Source organism: Periplaneta americana, chromosome 8, assembly GCF_040183065.1.
Source record: "Periplaneta americana isolate PAMFEO1 chromosome 8, P.americana_PAMFEO1_priV1, whole genome shotgun sequence".
NCBI lineage: Eukaryota > Metazoa > Arthropoda > Insecta > Blattodea > Blattidae > Periplaneta > Periplaneta americana.
This window is the reverse complement of record NC_091124.1, coordinates 145,747,596-145,764,017: the sequence shown is the minus strand read 5'-3', so window position 1 is coordinate 145,764,017 and position 16,422 is coordinate 145,747,596. Positions and strand designations below refer to the sequence as shown.

The 16,422-nt window shown below is 35.3% G+C and overlaps 2 non-coding genes across 2 annotated transcripts; one reads left to right on the top strand and one right to left on the bottom strand.

Annotated features, from left to right (window-relative positions):
- Positions 1 to 11,204: 11,204 nt before the first annotated feature.
- TRNAS-GCU (transfer RNA serine (anticodon GCU)) lies at positions 11,205 to 11,278 on the bottom strand. The gene has a single exon. It is a non-coding gene; the product is annotated as a tRNA-Ser (tRNA).
- A 2,703-nt stretch (positions 11,279 to 13,981) lies between these two features.
- Positions 13,982 to 14,053, top strand: TRNAK-UUU (transfer RNA lysine (anticodon UUU)). Its single transcript has one exon. It is a non-coding gene; the product is annotated as a tRNA-Lys (tRNA).
- The last annotated feature ends 2,369 nt before the right edge of the window (positions 14,054 to 16,422 follow it).

Below are 16,422 nucleotides of genomic sequence, written 5' to 3'. Positions count from 1 at the left end.
ATTGGTCGAAAATGGAATGATGTCATATAAACGAAATAGTCAATGTATTTTCTAGCCAACCTACTCCCCTAGATCCCAGTAGTGTATTGCACTTTCTATTCAACCAGTGCATTATAGACAGTATTGAAAATTCTTCATCTAATTCTTTGCCATTTATTTAAACAATTGTCTATGCCTGCAAGACGTTTTTCCCTTTATTCAATGCCACTTCATTTTGTAATTTCCATTTCCCTCTACTATCAACTTCTACTCCCAAGTAAGTGAGCCATGAAACGAACATTATTAAATAGTTTTCGGGTTTTTTTTCGTCATTAATTTTTCATTGGTAATCAATTGGTCAATATTTGAGACATACTGAATAATCCGTACGTTCAAAAGCAGCACAAATGCTATAATCGCCTAATATCAAAGTTTTTGCCGATAATATACAGTAGATTATCTTTAGTATTACCTACATGGTACGCAGTGCTTTCACAGTGAACTCGCACCTGCGAAATGGTCAATAAGGAAGGGAAATTAATATAAATTTAGAGAGGAAACAAAGAGCACGTGGAATATCCGGTTATTGCGCTGTGTATTCAGTCGAGGGGTGCTCATTCCCAGGGGAACCGCACGTCATATTATCGTAATGTTCTGTGTGCATGCTCATACAGGTATATCGTTGGCAGTACACAAATTTGAAACCGTATTGGAGAGAAACAAAACCACACTAACCTACTATAATGGGATTTAAAAGGGCCGCCGCACAGAGGTTAAATTATATCAATTAGATAGTGTTTAGTTCTTGTTGTTCAGTCAGACCGCACGAATTTGTTTGGCTGAGGGGTATCTCTATTAAAAGGAGGTCGAATTTCACTTTTGCTAAATTAGATAAATTCTGTCCACATAGTTTAGTGTTAGGAATTTAATAGACTGGTGCTCCACTGCGATTAGTGTTTTCTATTACAAACTCAGCTTAATCGTATTTGACTTTTAGCAAGGGAATTTAGATTTATGGTACTTTTATGATCAGCCGTATTTTTAATTCTAATTTATAAAGTGAGGAGATGACTTACCCGCAGAAATTGTCTACAAAGGCTGTAAAAAACCTGTTTTACAAACTTGATGTGATTGAACTTATTAAATACGTAACTGTTTATTATGCAACCCCTCCCCTCCCACGCATCGCTAAGGAAATATGTGTAATAGAATCTAGAACTCTTGTCCCCTATCTGTAGACAATCCAACGGTGAGAGTCGCAGAAATTAGCCAACAGTACTGCAAACGATATTCGAAGTGAATTTCCCCTTATTTAATTATTGTTCTCACTACATGTGTGCAACATTGACGGCTTTACATTTGAACACATGGAGAAGATCCCACATGCATTGAGTCGAAACATGTGCTTTCAGTATGATGGTGCCTCTCCACATTTCAATCTCGCATTGCGACAGCAACTGAACAACTTCTTTGGGGACATATGGATAGGGAAAGGAGCAAATGTTACACGGCCTGCACGCTCTCCGGACCTCAACCTTCTTGATTTTTTTACATGTGAAGATATGTCAAAATTATTGTATTCCTCGCCCCTGTAGACACCAGGCGGAAGGTTTTCAATAGATTCTGTCAAGTGTGCAAATTTAGAATGGCCATTATTGCGCATGTGCAATGAAGTAGGACAAAATCACTTTGAACTTCTGGTAAAATATCTTAGTATGGATCAGTTCATTAAAAATTTCAATACAAGAAAACAAATCGGATTTCCAACTTTCCTCTATTAGTCTTTCACTGTTGATATATTACAGTCTCGAGTGTACTAATTTTATTACCTTGAAGCCTTAAGAAAAGGGTTTAGAAAAAAATTAACAAATTTCTCCATATAATATCTTCTCAACTTATGACCTTATACATCAATTTGTTAAATAGAATATTAGCTTAGATTGTCATTTAGCACAGTTGACAGGAACACTTGGGTTTCATTAGATGAAACTGCAGATGTGTGAGGTAGATATGTGGTAAACCTAATTGTAAGCACAGCGTTACCTCACTATCCAGGTAATATAATGTCATACAATTCATACATTATATATCATTTTTATACTACTTAAAGTACCCACAATACAAAAGATTCACTTTTTTGCCATGCGACTATCTGACCAACTGCTTGTTGTCATCACGTGATACATGCCTCTTCCTCTTTCTGTAATAAATTTTTCATAATCTACCAATCCCTATATTAACGTTTGAATCCTATTCATAAGTAGTTAACATGTTGGTATAGCGATATTACAACTATTGTACGAGTAGAATTGTCAATTGTAATATCACTAGAGGTTTTGATTTATCTAAAGAAAATCAAAACTCGAGTGTGATTTAATTGACGATTACACAATTAGAAGATAATATATAAAGATTAGAAGAAATAAAGTACTGTAATACAATAAATTATTGACTTATAAAAAATATTAAACTGCCTTGAAAATGTATTATTGTAACATCTCATAATTAAATGTGTTATGATTAGCTCTTCTCTTGGTAGCAGTTGTGCCTATCTTTATTGAACTCTATGGGCGATTACTAGTCAAGAAGGCTTTGTTGATTGAGTTTCATTTTTATTAAAACGGTTGAATTCCACTTCAATTATCAATATACAGGGCTTTCATTTCAAAATTTCCCATTCTAAATAACTAATTACTTAAATTGAATTCAATTTAAAGAAAAAAACTCGTCAATTTAGATATGGAGAGGGAAGTCTGAAAACAGACTTAATTGCATTTTAGATTTCACTTCGACCCCCAGCCAGCCCACTGTGAAATTTCAAATGGTACCCCTTTATTTTATACTTAAAATATGAAAGAGTATTCAATTGCTTGTACATCTCATTCATTTATTTAACATCTTTTGTTATATATCGTTGCCTGACAAGCTCGATTGTTCTTACTGTTAATTATAGCTGAAGCTACAAATACCATTGTACATTTCTTGTAATAGTTGTGTACTTGTATTAAATTATTATAAAATGGTTTATAGCCTTCAAGAGAGAACAGAAATCATATTTATTTACGGAGGTGCAAACCGTTGTGCTCGTAGAACTGCTAGAGCTTTCAACGAAAGGCATTCTGAGAAAAACGTAAGTGGCCGATATGTCGTAGATCTAATATGGAAATTTGAGGAAACTGGTTCTGTGTGTAATAAACCAAATGACCAACCTAGAAAACTCGATTAAACTTCGCAGATTGAAATACTGGATCATTTCTTTAATGAACCCACCACCTCCATTCCAAAAGTAGCTGCTGCAACAAAGATTTCGGTTGTTCTATACATGAAGTGCTGAAAATGAACAAATTTTCCCCTACAAAATATTAAAGTCACCAAAAGCTCAGCGAAGACGATTTTGATAGAAAAGGGTAGAATTTTATGTACAGATATATCAGAGAATTGAATATGATCCAAATTTGACACAAAATATTTGCTTTAGTGATGAAGAGACTTTTTTTTTCTTGGGTTTGTCAAAAACACAATTGTAGGTATTTGGACATTGAAAATCCTGATGTGTTTCGTGAAGAAAATACCCAGTTTCCTCAGAAGATGAATATGTAGGCTGGAATTTTTGGGGGTGATATTATTAGACCGATTTTGATGAAAAACCTGACTGGAGAATTGTATCTGAACATATCGCAAAATGTAATTGATCCACTTGTCACACTGTCGCTAGAGAACGAAATCAATGAAGGAAACCTGGTGTTGGACGAACAAAATTTGAATTTCCAACAGGACGGAGCTCCCCCACACTTTGCAGTTCCTGTGCGACAGTGGCTAGATAGAAGATTTCCTGAAAAGTGGATTGGTAGGAGAAGTGCTGTAGAATGGCAGGCGAAATCTCCAGACCTGACTTATTCCTATGGGATCATATGAATTCAGTTGTTTATACTCCTCTGCCTGAGAATATTCAAGAACTGAAAAATAGAATAACCAATGAATGTAATCGGATTAGTAAGGAAACGCACCAACACGTGCGCGAGGAGTTCAAAAATACACTGTATTGCTGTTTAACCAACAATGGAGTACATTTTGAACACTTGAGTTACTGCGAAATAAACTGTTTCAAGTCAGGTTGTCAATCAAAAGATGTGAAATAAATGAGTCAGGTGTATAAAAATTGAGTACTCTTTTATATTTAACTATAAAAATATAAGGGTACCATTTGAAACTTCAAAGTAGGGGTGGTAGGAGGGTGAGGGTGAAATCTAAAATTCATTTAAGCCTGGTTTCAGACTTCACCCTCAATATGGAAATTGACTTGTATTTTGTTTAAATTGAATTCAATTTAAATAATTATTTATTGAGACTGGGAAGTTTTGAAATTAAAGCCCTGTATATTAAACAATCTCTGATACGTGACTATTCATAATCTCATACGGCAGAAGCTATAATATAACCTAAACAATATAAAGAAGATAAATGATAGAAAAGTTTTAATTAAGAATGATGAAATAAATGTGAATCATTTTAAAAGTACAATAAAATTATTGAAAGTACAATGTTGGCAAACAAAGAAACAGATGCTAGGGAGGTGATAAAAACAAATGCTAGGGAGGTGATGAAAACAAATGCTAGGGAGATGCAGCCACGATTGGTTGAAACACGTCGATCTGTTCCGTACCGTTTTATTGGTCAAAAGTATCTGACGTAGTAAAATATTAATAGTCGGGTTAAAAAAACTTAATGCTGTAGAAGCTCGTTTCGCAGTTTCATTTAAGAATATTGTTGAATACCGGTAAGTTATGTCAGGAATCAGAAACCCGATCACTTTGCCGAGAATCCTTCCTTGCGAACAAGAATCACCTATAGTACTACGAAATATTTACATTGTTTTAAGGGGCACTCAGAAGCCCACGCGTTCTGTGCAAACAAGACTGTTATGTATCTCACCTGCTGCGTTATCTTGCAGCTTCGGTAACCTAACGAGTGTGTCTCTTCCTAGTCCTCCTGCGTTGAGCAAATATGTGTGTGCCATTGTGTTTCACAGTCACGCTCCTAGAAGGAGCAGCAATGTTTCCCTTGGCCAAGGCACGACGAAATGGGGTTGAGTTTTTTTTTTTTTTTATGAAGCACTGCGTCTGGTTGTGGATGTCACTCCCTGTGGGATCGAGTTGGGCAAGTGCTGGTAAAGAATATTGCATTATTAAAGACACTATGACCGTGTAATAATGTGTGTTCTTCTTGATTTGCAAATTGAACTCGTCTCTTCACGATGCTAAACAACTCTAATATTCATAGAGATGAGAAAGTGCTGTGGTCTCTTAGGAAACGGGGTTCATACTTTTATTTCAGGGTTAGATTTGAAAGTATGAACGCTTGCATTATGCAACTTGCACATGTTACGTTACATTAAATTACATTTTTTTTTTTCACATCAGGATTGTAAATTTGAGAGGTAGAGTACTTAATAAATTATTGCACAATACAGGGTGATTCACGAGGATAGGGAAAAAATTTAGTATGTGAAATCTAAAGTCATTCTGAGTCAGAACGTTCATATGAATAAGGACCCATTTTCGAACGGTTACGGAGGTATGGCTCTTTGATTTTACAAAAACTTCTGAGATTCCATTGTACTAACTCGCATTTAGAAACAGATAACGGATAAATTTAAAGACTATATTCACGTATGCATACATACCTAATATTCTAGACATCGGGGGTCGATGTTTTCGCACGTTTTCAAAGGTACCTCCTTCTGCTTCAATGCACTGTTGCTTTCAGGCGTGAATCGCGCTCGTCGCTCGGGACAGTTGCTCGCGGCTGTTCTTTATGCGGCATGCAGCTTCCAAAATACGGTCGATTAGCGCCTCTCTCGTTTCCACCTTACTTTTCTATAACAAGTCTTTCATCCAACCCCATAAATACTCTTCGATATGGTACCCTTCTGTTCGAAAAACGTCGTTTATGTTCATCGACAGGACGCAAGGAACTTCTATCGCACAAATCATAAACATACACAATATCGGCGTATTCTGTAGTCGAAAATTTATAAGGCATCTTGAAAAACACAACTTAACATTTCCGATAATTGTACCTGTATAACTACTGTACTGTAGGTAGCTGACAGACTGCAATGAACTGATAAGTAATAGTGTATTTGTATTATGTGCTGGTTCTCTGTCATTACATCAGACAAGGACAGGCGATTGGACATTTGTAATGCCCCACCACCCGGTTTCTTTCTCTTATCTACATCGCTCACAATGCAGATTCCAATGTTACGTCATTCATTGCGATCGGTGACCTTGTCTCACTTCTCACATTAGCAGCATATGGTAATATGATTTACATTGGGGCGAGACGTTTTACCAAAAAAAAAAAAATGCATCTAGCTCCGCCATCGTTCGAAAACGGACCTATGTTCATATGAACTTTTTCATCAAAATGGCCTAAGATATCGTGTCCTAAATTTTTTACCTTTCCTCGTGAATCTGCCTGTATATAATACACTACAAGTAGATATTTAAATTTAAGAGAATAAAGAAATCATTAGTTGAGCAGAAAGTATGGATATGGTGAAATTTTGTTCATTCTGTTCTAAACTCTTTCTTTTTACTTGGTTATTTAACGATGTCGTATCATCTACGAGGTTATCTAGCGTCGATGACATTGATGACAGTGAGATGATATTTGGCGAGATAAAATGAGACCAAAGATTTGCCATAGACTACTTCATTTTCCTTATGGTTAGGGAAAACCTCGGGGAAAAACTCAAGCAGATAATCAGGCCAAGCAGGAATTGAACCCGGGCTCGAGCGTAACTCCGGATCGGCAGACAAGCACCTTAGCCGATTCAGCTACGTCGGTGGCTCTCTAAACTCTTTTGTTGGTCCTCCAAGGATCTAAAATAATTAGACTCTACATTGAAGATTTCAATACATCAATAGTGAGAGATTAAGAAAGGGTATATGGAAATCCGATTAATATCTTGTATTAAAATTATGGATGTTCTGATTAGTCCTAAAAGATACAATTAGTTTATCCTTACAAGTTGGTTAGAAGTACAGTACATTTGTTGCTCCTCATTATGTTCATATTTCAGCTGCTATATTTTTTTTCCAGTTTGAAGCATGTATTTATCCTTAACGTTAAAAGAAAAAAAAAAAAAAGAATATGTGTTGTCTTACTCTTTTAAAAAGTCCGTGAGTAGACACTTGTATGGCCCTATTTTGACGTTTCTGATATTTTACAGACCTTCACAGAGAAAACACAACAAAAATTGCGAATCAGAGAAAAATAAATTAAGAATCAACTTCCAAACAAATATGACTGATCAGTTCTCTCTTGTTTACATTATAGTAAGAATATTTTTTATGAGTATGAAAAACAACATAGGCTACAAAAACTTAATAACGATAAATTATACAATACATAAATGAAAGACCAACCATCGCTCTGTAGAGGGTACTGAGAGCATAATAATTGTACATTTGCCAATGTTATTTGCAACGCTTTTAATACCAAGCCAAAATTATCAAGATTAAGACCAATTAGAGAACCTTATGCTCTGTAGCCACTCGGCTGCGGTGTTCAAATCATCCTTGTTGTCGGGGTAACTGCCACTCCTTTCTCTCTTCGTAGTCGAGTTCCACAGGCAATTTAAAATCGCGGCCCGGAGATCACCGTCGAGGGGTTAAACATAGATTGGCCTATATTCATGTGCTACTGCTTTCTAAATTTCTTCTTTTTTCTTCAATTCTAAATGTGCTCCTTAGTCGTATTCATTGTATAGAGCAGTTAGAAAAGCCAACGTACTATGGCAAGAACGATCATGATTTTAAAATCAAATGTAGGAAACAGAGAACGGATGTCGGTAAATTGTCAATTTTAAATCGAACTATAAATATGACTGGAATGACCTACCTGCAGCGGTCTTTGAGCATTGTCCTTCTTTAAGGAGATTAAAATGTAACTTAAACAGTTGTGTATAAAATTTAAATTAAAAAAAAAGATAGGTTACATTACTTAAAGGGACATGTTCCTACTTAGTCTGACGAGTTATTCTCTTAGTTTGAATGGTAAAAGAGTTTAAAATAGCTTTTGAGAGGATCTTGGACTAAAAATTTTTAGTTTAATTTCATTCTATTTATAGGTATGATTCTACGGAACAATAAGGGTGTAGCCTGTTTGTCTTATTAGAACTGTTGTATCAGTGAAGCGAGGTGAGTCAGTGAAAGTACGGTTTAAGTGGCAGTGAATAGTTTCGATCAGTGATAATTTATAGTGTTACATAGTGCCAGTGCAGTGAGTGAGATAAGAGTGAAGTGAAAGAAAATCAGTTAAGGTTCACTTATTAATTAGGTTATTCTATATATTATTTATTGTGTATTGTAATTATATATTGTGTATTAGTTTTTTTAAAGTCTATTAATTGTTTTGTTGTAACTGTTGTTTGTAGTTAACTTAAGTTACCACTGCCACCGGGTTTTTGCCCAATTGCAGTGTAAATACATACATTCATACATACATACATACATACACACACGCATACACATACATACATACATAAATACATACACGCATACACGCTTACAACAATACATACATACACGCATACATAAATACATACATACTTACACGCATACATACATGCATGCATACATACATACATGCATACATACATACATAATTAGCAGTTCGAAGAAATCAATTTGATTATTTAACTCCCTAAATGAGTTTTCAAAAATCGAGGCCTAGGTAAATCGCTTTCTTGCACCCGAAAACGGTACATTCATCCATTTCATCAAAATCCTTGAAGATAAAATTTAGAAGTAGGCCTATACAAGAATTTCTTAATTATTAGAGGAAATTTTTCTATGAACCCTTTGAAAATTTATTAACGTTTCAATACATCAAACACAGGAGTCGATATAGAATTTGAAAAGCTTCAAAATAACAGAGTTATTCCTTTTCCTTCATATAAGCTTATAATAATGGGAAGCGAAATGATTGATTATGGTCTAAGAGATGGGGAGTAGGCCGACGAGTTATTGTGAACAGAGAATAGGAAGTGGCACCCCTGCGGCTACAAGACGAATGACTTTCTGAAGCGGCCGCGTCAGACAGTCTTCTCCACTGGCTAGGAAAATGGCAACAGTCTTCCGATCCCCCGTTACGACTGAGCTGGTAGTAGCCTATCCTGTAGCCAACAAATCGAAGGAGAAAGTATTGAAGTTCGTCTTCCCTAACCATCCACACTCTTTAAAATACCTTTCCTTTTGAAGTTAGGATGAAAAGAGTAGCAATTCCTTGCATTTAATTATAAGATTTTCAATTCCTTTTCCATAACTGTGTTTAGGCTTATAACACCCTTTCTGTGTTATAATTGATAAAAGAAACCAATAACTTAACACATTAATTTATGGTACAGCGGGAAAGAATTGATTCACAAGGCGTTTGATGGAACTCCAGTCTAAACTTAAACCTCTGTGTGCCACTTCTTATTCATTCAGTACTACCCTTCCAATATATCATTTGCCGAAATCGTCCATGCATATTTCAGACTTGTAACATTTTAGTTATGAGCAAGTCTTCGACAGGTACAAATCTGGCACTTTTTAAAACTACTTATTTAATTGCCTGGTCTTGTTTAGAGAAGGAAATTTTGAGTGTATATATAAACTTGTGTATTTTATTTGTTAAGACGATAATTTTATTTGGAGTATGTTTCTAAAACAGATCTTTAGCTCCATAAAATACATGGTATTATGTTTCTCATAACAAATAATTAGGCTACATAATAATCGTTAATATTAGAGCATATTATTGAAATGTACCGCTAACATTCTACATAATATAATCATCCATAACGTTATTATTATTATTATTATTATTATTATTATTATTATTATTATTATTATTATTACTATCATCATCATCATCGTCTTATTTCATCGTTGTCTACTTCATCGTCTTCATCATCTCCGTCCGCAATTACGTACTTTTATCTTAATAGTTTATTTATTTATACTAGCGAAGTTAAGGCCATAGGGGCTTTTTTTACACTCTACAAGGTGAAAAAGTATACAAGGAGTGAAAATTTGACAAAAAGTTAAAGAACAAAATACTAACATATTACAAAAAATAATGGCATAACAAAATCGATACTAAACAATATGAAAATAATACCATAATAGAAAAAAGAAAGTAAAATACATATCTAAAGATTGGAATATAATAAAAAGCAACACAATTTATACAGATAGTTAACAGGGAGAAATATAAGAAAGGATACAAAAAAAGGAATGTAATAAAACAATAAAGAACAGAAATATGAAATTTAAATAGAATCGACAATAAAAAAGGTACGATAATAAATTCATCTCGCGATCAAGAGAACTAAAAAAAAAAAGGAAGAAAAAGAAGCGTTTATTTTTACAAAACTATCGCAGAGAAAACGCTTATAAGTGAAAGGAATCTGAATTGAAAAAGTGCAACTTTTGCTTATTTTTGAAAATAGATAATGTCCGACAGCCCCTGACATGTTGTGGAAGAGAGTTCCAGAGATGAGCTGCAGAGACTGTGAAAGATGAAGAATAGGAGGATCTTCTGTGTTAAGAATTCCATTATCCATTCGTGTGCATTCTTAATCGCTATTATGATTTGAAAATTCAAATTTAAAGTAATACATCTCTAATTGGTCCGTATTTTATATATATATACTCTCGAGCCTGTAGCACTTGTATCATCGTAGTTTATTTCCATGTATTCTTTTTTTAATTAAAGAGAGAGACAGAGTAGGAGAGAGGAAAGAGAGAAAGGTGTGAACGATCAATTTGCGTGCCAGTTATTTTACGGTAGGCCGATGGCTGTCTTAATTGCTAGCTTAATTATATATCGCAAGTTAATTAATCACTAACTTATTTACCAATCCCTCTCATTTCATATTCCCTCTCTCCTCTAGCAATTATATGAAAATTAGTCGAAGTGTATATAGTACTCTACAAACTTGAGATTTAGCAAGAATATTTACACATACCTCTAAAATGAAGCTATATTTCTCACAAAAATCTTTAATTTTGTGCGCTTTAAGAACTGAAATTAATCTGATTGAAGGATAGTAGACAATTTTATTCTGTTTATGAAACTACAAGAAATTAACAAATAAGGCGATATACAAATCTGGCTTTCAGGTAGTAGCTCCCTGTAAAGCAGGTTTGAATAATTTCAAGGAAAAATTGTTCCGGGGCCGGGTATCGATCCCGGGACCCTTCGCTTAGCGCGCGAACGCTCTACCGACTGAGCTACCCCAGGAACTATACACGACACCGTCACAATTTTTCCTTTTATATCCACACAACTCACAGTTGAGTTCCGGCGTCCTGTCAGCTCATGTGAGTTGTGTGGATATAAAAGGAAAAATTGTGACGGTGTCGTGTATAGTTCCTGGGGTAGCTCAGTCGGTAGAGCGTTCGCGCGCTAAGCGAAGGGTCCCGGGATCGATAATCGGCCCCGGAACAATTTTTCCTTGAAATTATTCAAATAAGGCGATATTTCATATACGTTAATAATATAGATCTAATATAAGACCCATATTACATTTAGTTCTTGACTATGTAAAAATGTAATAAACAATGTACTAAATAGATCCTACATATTTGATATTTTTTGGCTGTCAAAATTGCATCGTTTGAGGTTATACATTGTAGCTTTGCTCGTGTTGGATTATATAGCCTACAGGTAAAAAAATACAGGTTTGTCAATCTTCTGCATGGAATAGGTATATTTTATTAAATTATTGATATTCAGTCATAACTCCCACATTTTATGTGATAATTTTTTTAATATTTGGAAATTGTCTTCCAGTTATTTTTAATAACTATTTATTTTATCAGGTTTAAATATATTGTTTCTTATTTATTTATTTATTTATTTTAGTAGGTTATTTTTCAACGCTTTATCAACATATAAGGTTATTTAGCGTCTGATGAGATGAAGGTGATAATGTCGGTGAAATGAGTTCGGGGTCCAACACCGAAAGATACCCAGAATTATTTCATATTGGGTTGAGGGAAAACCCCGGAATAACTTCAACCAGGTAACTTGCCCCGACAGGGATTCGAACCCGGGCCACTTGGTTTCGCTGCCAGAAGCACTAAACGTTACTCCACAGGTGTGGACTATATTGCTTCAATTTAATATTTGTGTATCCCTTTTTTGTCTTTAACAATTAATTGTCTTCAATTAGGATTCTGCTTTATGCAAAATAACAATTGTGGATATTTATTGTTAGTTAATAAGCTCACCAGATTTAAAGACAAATTATTTAATGATGCGTAAAACTTAATATTAATATGTTAACACTATTGATCTTATAATAAAAGAATGACTGTTCCTAAATTACTCTACGAAAGTACAGTAGCCTATGGACGATGTGAAGAACTCGAAAAATAAAAATTGTGCCGTTGGATCATAGGTTCGCGGTTAAAAGTCGGCCGAGGTCGAAGAATTTTAAGGGTGATGAATTCCTGTTAGCTTGACTTCTTCCGTGTGGAAAGCAGATTTACGGAACGCAAAAGAACTCTATCCTTAATAATGGACCCTAGACAAATTTTGTTGGCCTTTTGTCGATCATGTTGAATTTCGACTCAGAACAACCTGTACAGCTAAAAGTTTCGTTATCCATACTCCAGGATGTCCGGATGAAAGATACGAGAAATGATAAACAAGACTTTCCGTAGTCCTCAGTTGTTCTTCCAAAACTGTATTCTTTTCCGGTTGGAGGTTCACGTCCATATTGCTTTCTAAAGCGAAACATGGAAACTTTAGCGGTGTCGATATTGTTTTCTGAACTCTGCCGATGTTACCAGCTCGCGTATGTGCTTGAGCAGGGTATAGACAAAACCTTGATATATTTCTTTTGTGTTAGCTTAAAGCGAATGTGTGTGTGTGTAATAAATACTTTCCGACATGCCGATATTATATATATATATTTTTTATTTTGAAGTAATTTCATCTGGACACATCCATCTGGAGGGAACATTAATTATGAATGTGTAAAATATTGGGTAGGCCTATTTTGCATTATTTCAAATCTTTATTAAAAAATAATAACATCGTCATCATCTCCTGTACTACAGTCCTTTGAGTTTAACCTTGACCAGCTTTAGACAAGCTGACCAACCATTCCTTTCCAATGCCCTCTGCATTCACCTTTTTATCCCTGCTATAGTGAAATCATCCTGGACATCTTCTAACGATCGTAACTTAAGTCTTCTAACTTGGATATGCCTCTAATAGCATTTTCGAAGTTCGGTTACTGTCCATCGCGATTATGTGGCCCTGCCACTCCAATCTTTTTATTCTAATATAATTGTCAATGTTATCTTTTTTATACAAATTTTTCAATTCTAAATTTGTTCTGATTCTTCAAATTTCTTTGTCCTAGTTGGGTTCAAACATTTTCCTCGAGTATTTAGAATAGTAATTGCATGTTCAAGTAATGTCCAGTCTTCACTTCCAAAACAACAGTCTGTTTGATAATAACTGTCTTATAAATTTTTACTTCAACTTTTCGGAGATATATTTGGTTTTCATGATTTTATCCAATACCTTAAGATATCGGTTATCAGGTGCAATTTCGTTCCTTAATTTCTATTACAATATCATTGCCATCTGAAACTGTTGAGCCTAAGTACTTGAAACTGGAAGACGATAATATTTGCATTTTTCGTTCTGTTTATATTATCATGGATTTTTTTAGCCTTATCAGTTTACAGATTAGATGGACCTATACGGCTCCGGAACAATTTTTCCCTCGAAATTATTCAAATCAACTTTACAGGGAGTTATACCTGAAATCTTGATTTGCATAATACACGTCACTGTTCGTTAAGAGAAAACCACAATTTAGTCACACGGAGTTAGTGTGCACTCGAAGTTGGTTGCTTGACGGTTGTCAGCCCACTTTGAGGTCTGTGGATATAGAGGGAAAAATTGGATCGGTGTCGGTTAGAGTTCCCGGGTAGCTCAGTGGTAGAGCGTTGGTACTTTAAACCAAAGGTCCCGGGTTCGATACCCGGCTCCGGAACAATTTTTCCCTCGAAATTATTGGACCTATATTGATTTTATTCTTATCTGCTTCAAAATTTATTTATTCCCTAGCAGTACAATAGAGTTCCTGCTTCTTGTAGTTTTTAGCAAGATCGGAAACGACTAGTAGGTTTTTGTCCATTTTACTGTTGGCTTCTCTGCATGTAGTTATTCATAGAATGAATATATGCCAACTTTGTAGAAATGAGCAGCTTTACAAGTGTATTCGGTGGCTAATCTTAAGACTGCAATAGCTTCCTGCTTAGTTGATTTTTGTATCCTTCCCAAAGTTTATTACTCTTTTTCCACGACTTTTCTTGTGTCTGGTCTAGGAGATTAGTCTTGTATTGTATATCAGCTATTCTTTGAACTAATTGTTGAATGGATGCTCTTGCCATGGACTCTAATTTGCCGTTGTAGTTTGGCTCCCTTTTCAGCAAGTAGACCAGCTGTTTCATTTTCTCTTAAAATATTGAACTGATACCGTTTATATGCAAAATCTAAAGTAAATTCATCTAGAAAATAAAGGAAATGTAATAGCCTATACGGTAAGCCTAGTAGTCCCGCAAAACACAGAGACTTTCGGACCCTACCGACATTAAAGTACACCAAAAAAAAAAAAAAAAAAAAATAGCTTATTATAAGTATAAGCTAATGTTTAATTTTTTTGTACTTTAAGGATTCCTTCATTTATAGTGTTCTGCCCAAGACCAGGTCTTCATTGCAAACCCAACATTGTCCAGTCCTTCCTCTTTTTTTTCCTTATATGACCCATATATCTTAATGTCGTCTAGCATCTGATATCTTCTTCTGCTCCGAACTCTTCTCCCGTTCACTATCCTTCCAGTGCATCCTTCAGAAGGCAATTTCTTTTGAACCAGTGACCCAGCCAATTCTTTTTCCTCTTTCTGATCAGTTTCAGCATCATTTTTCCTTCACCCACTCTTTCCCACACAGCTTCGTTTCTTATTCTTCTGTCCATTTCACACACTTCATCCTTCTCCATATCCACATTTCAAATGCTTCTAGTTTAGTTATTTATCCAGAGGTCCGCAGAAGATGCTCCTTCTTCTATTAAAAGCTTCCTTTGCAATTGCTATTTTTCTTTTGACTTTTTGGCAGCAGCTCATGTTCTGCTTTAAGGATATAACTTAAGATTTATTGTTATTTGTAACATTATTTCATTAACTGTCTATCTATACCAGGGGTCGTCAGCACAGAGCACGCTGGGGCTAGTCTCTCATACCCGCGGGAAATGCAGTGCACTAGGGTGCACTCCGAAGCTGCTAGCGAGTATGCTCACTATCTCTCCCTGTTGCACGACAGTGCACACGGGACAGCGCCGCGTACCATTTGCACATTTCAGCGAGTGCTGACGACCACTGATTTATACGTTATTTTTCTGTATTTTTGTATATTCTACATTAGGAGTAACCTAAGTTTTCAAATTGTACTATGTTACATTATTACCAGCATCTATAGCTAATATCACTGAATGTTATAATTTTATTATATTCTACGAATGACTTTGTACTTGAGTTTGATTTATGGTTAAGAGGAAGAGAAAGCCTGATGGCCTTAACTCCACCCTAATAAATAATTCTAATTCTAATTATAGATTTGAATAAAAAATGACAACTTTTCATTCGATAAAGTAACATAAAGTGACAATTTCTAGATTACGTGAGATTGAAACCGGCTTTCATAAAAGCGGGAAAAAATACTTAATGATCTCAAACTTCTAAATTTACAATATCTTTGCAAAAGATTACGAGCAGTATTTTTTATCGTTTATTCAGGGATAAAGTGCTTAATTTCTGAGAGTTATTTGGTGTAAGTATTTGGAATTTTATTACTCTATGAAATACGGCGTCACTGCTTGAAAATCGGCAGTCATTTGACGTAGAAAGTCATAAACGTATAATGTTACAAAATATCATAAAATATAAATCATAATGATTGGACTCCAGCATGCCTTTGTACTGCACTGCTCGCTTTTTATTGTAAAGAACAGGACTGTGATATTATTACGGAGTAAAATGTATTATTTGAGTCCGCAATATAAAACAAATAGCAGCAGATCGTGGAACACAGAGCCCAGACGGCGGTTGTGTTTCAGTCCATGGTTTTATCATGTACTGCGACAGTGATACAGTGCCTGCTGTTTGAACATATGTTTTATGCTATCATTGCGAGTTGGAAGGGGGTTTTTACTTACCTATAAACCGACGCTCGTGACGTTGAAATGGACCGGGTCATCTCGTGGGCGACGCAGTCATTAAAGAGTGGGGGAGAGGGATTGTTTTAGAGCAGACATGAGCAATGATGCCGGCCGCCGCCGGCCGGGCTGTCCTCGCCCTTTGCATC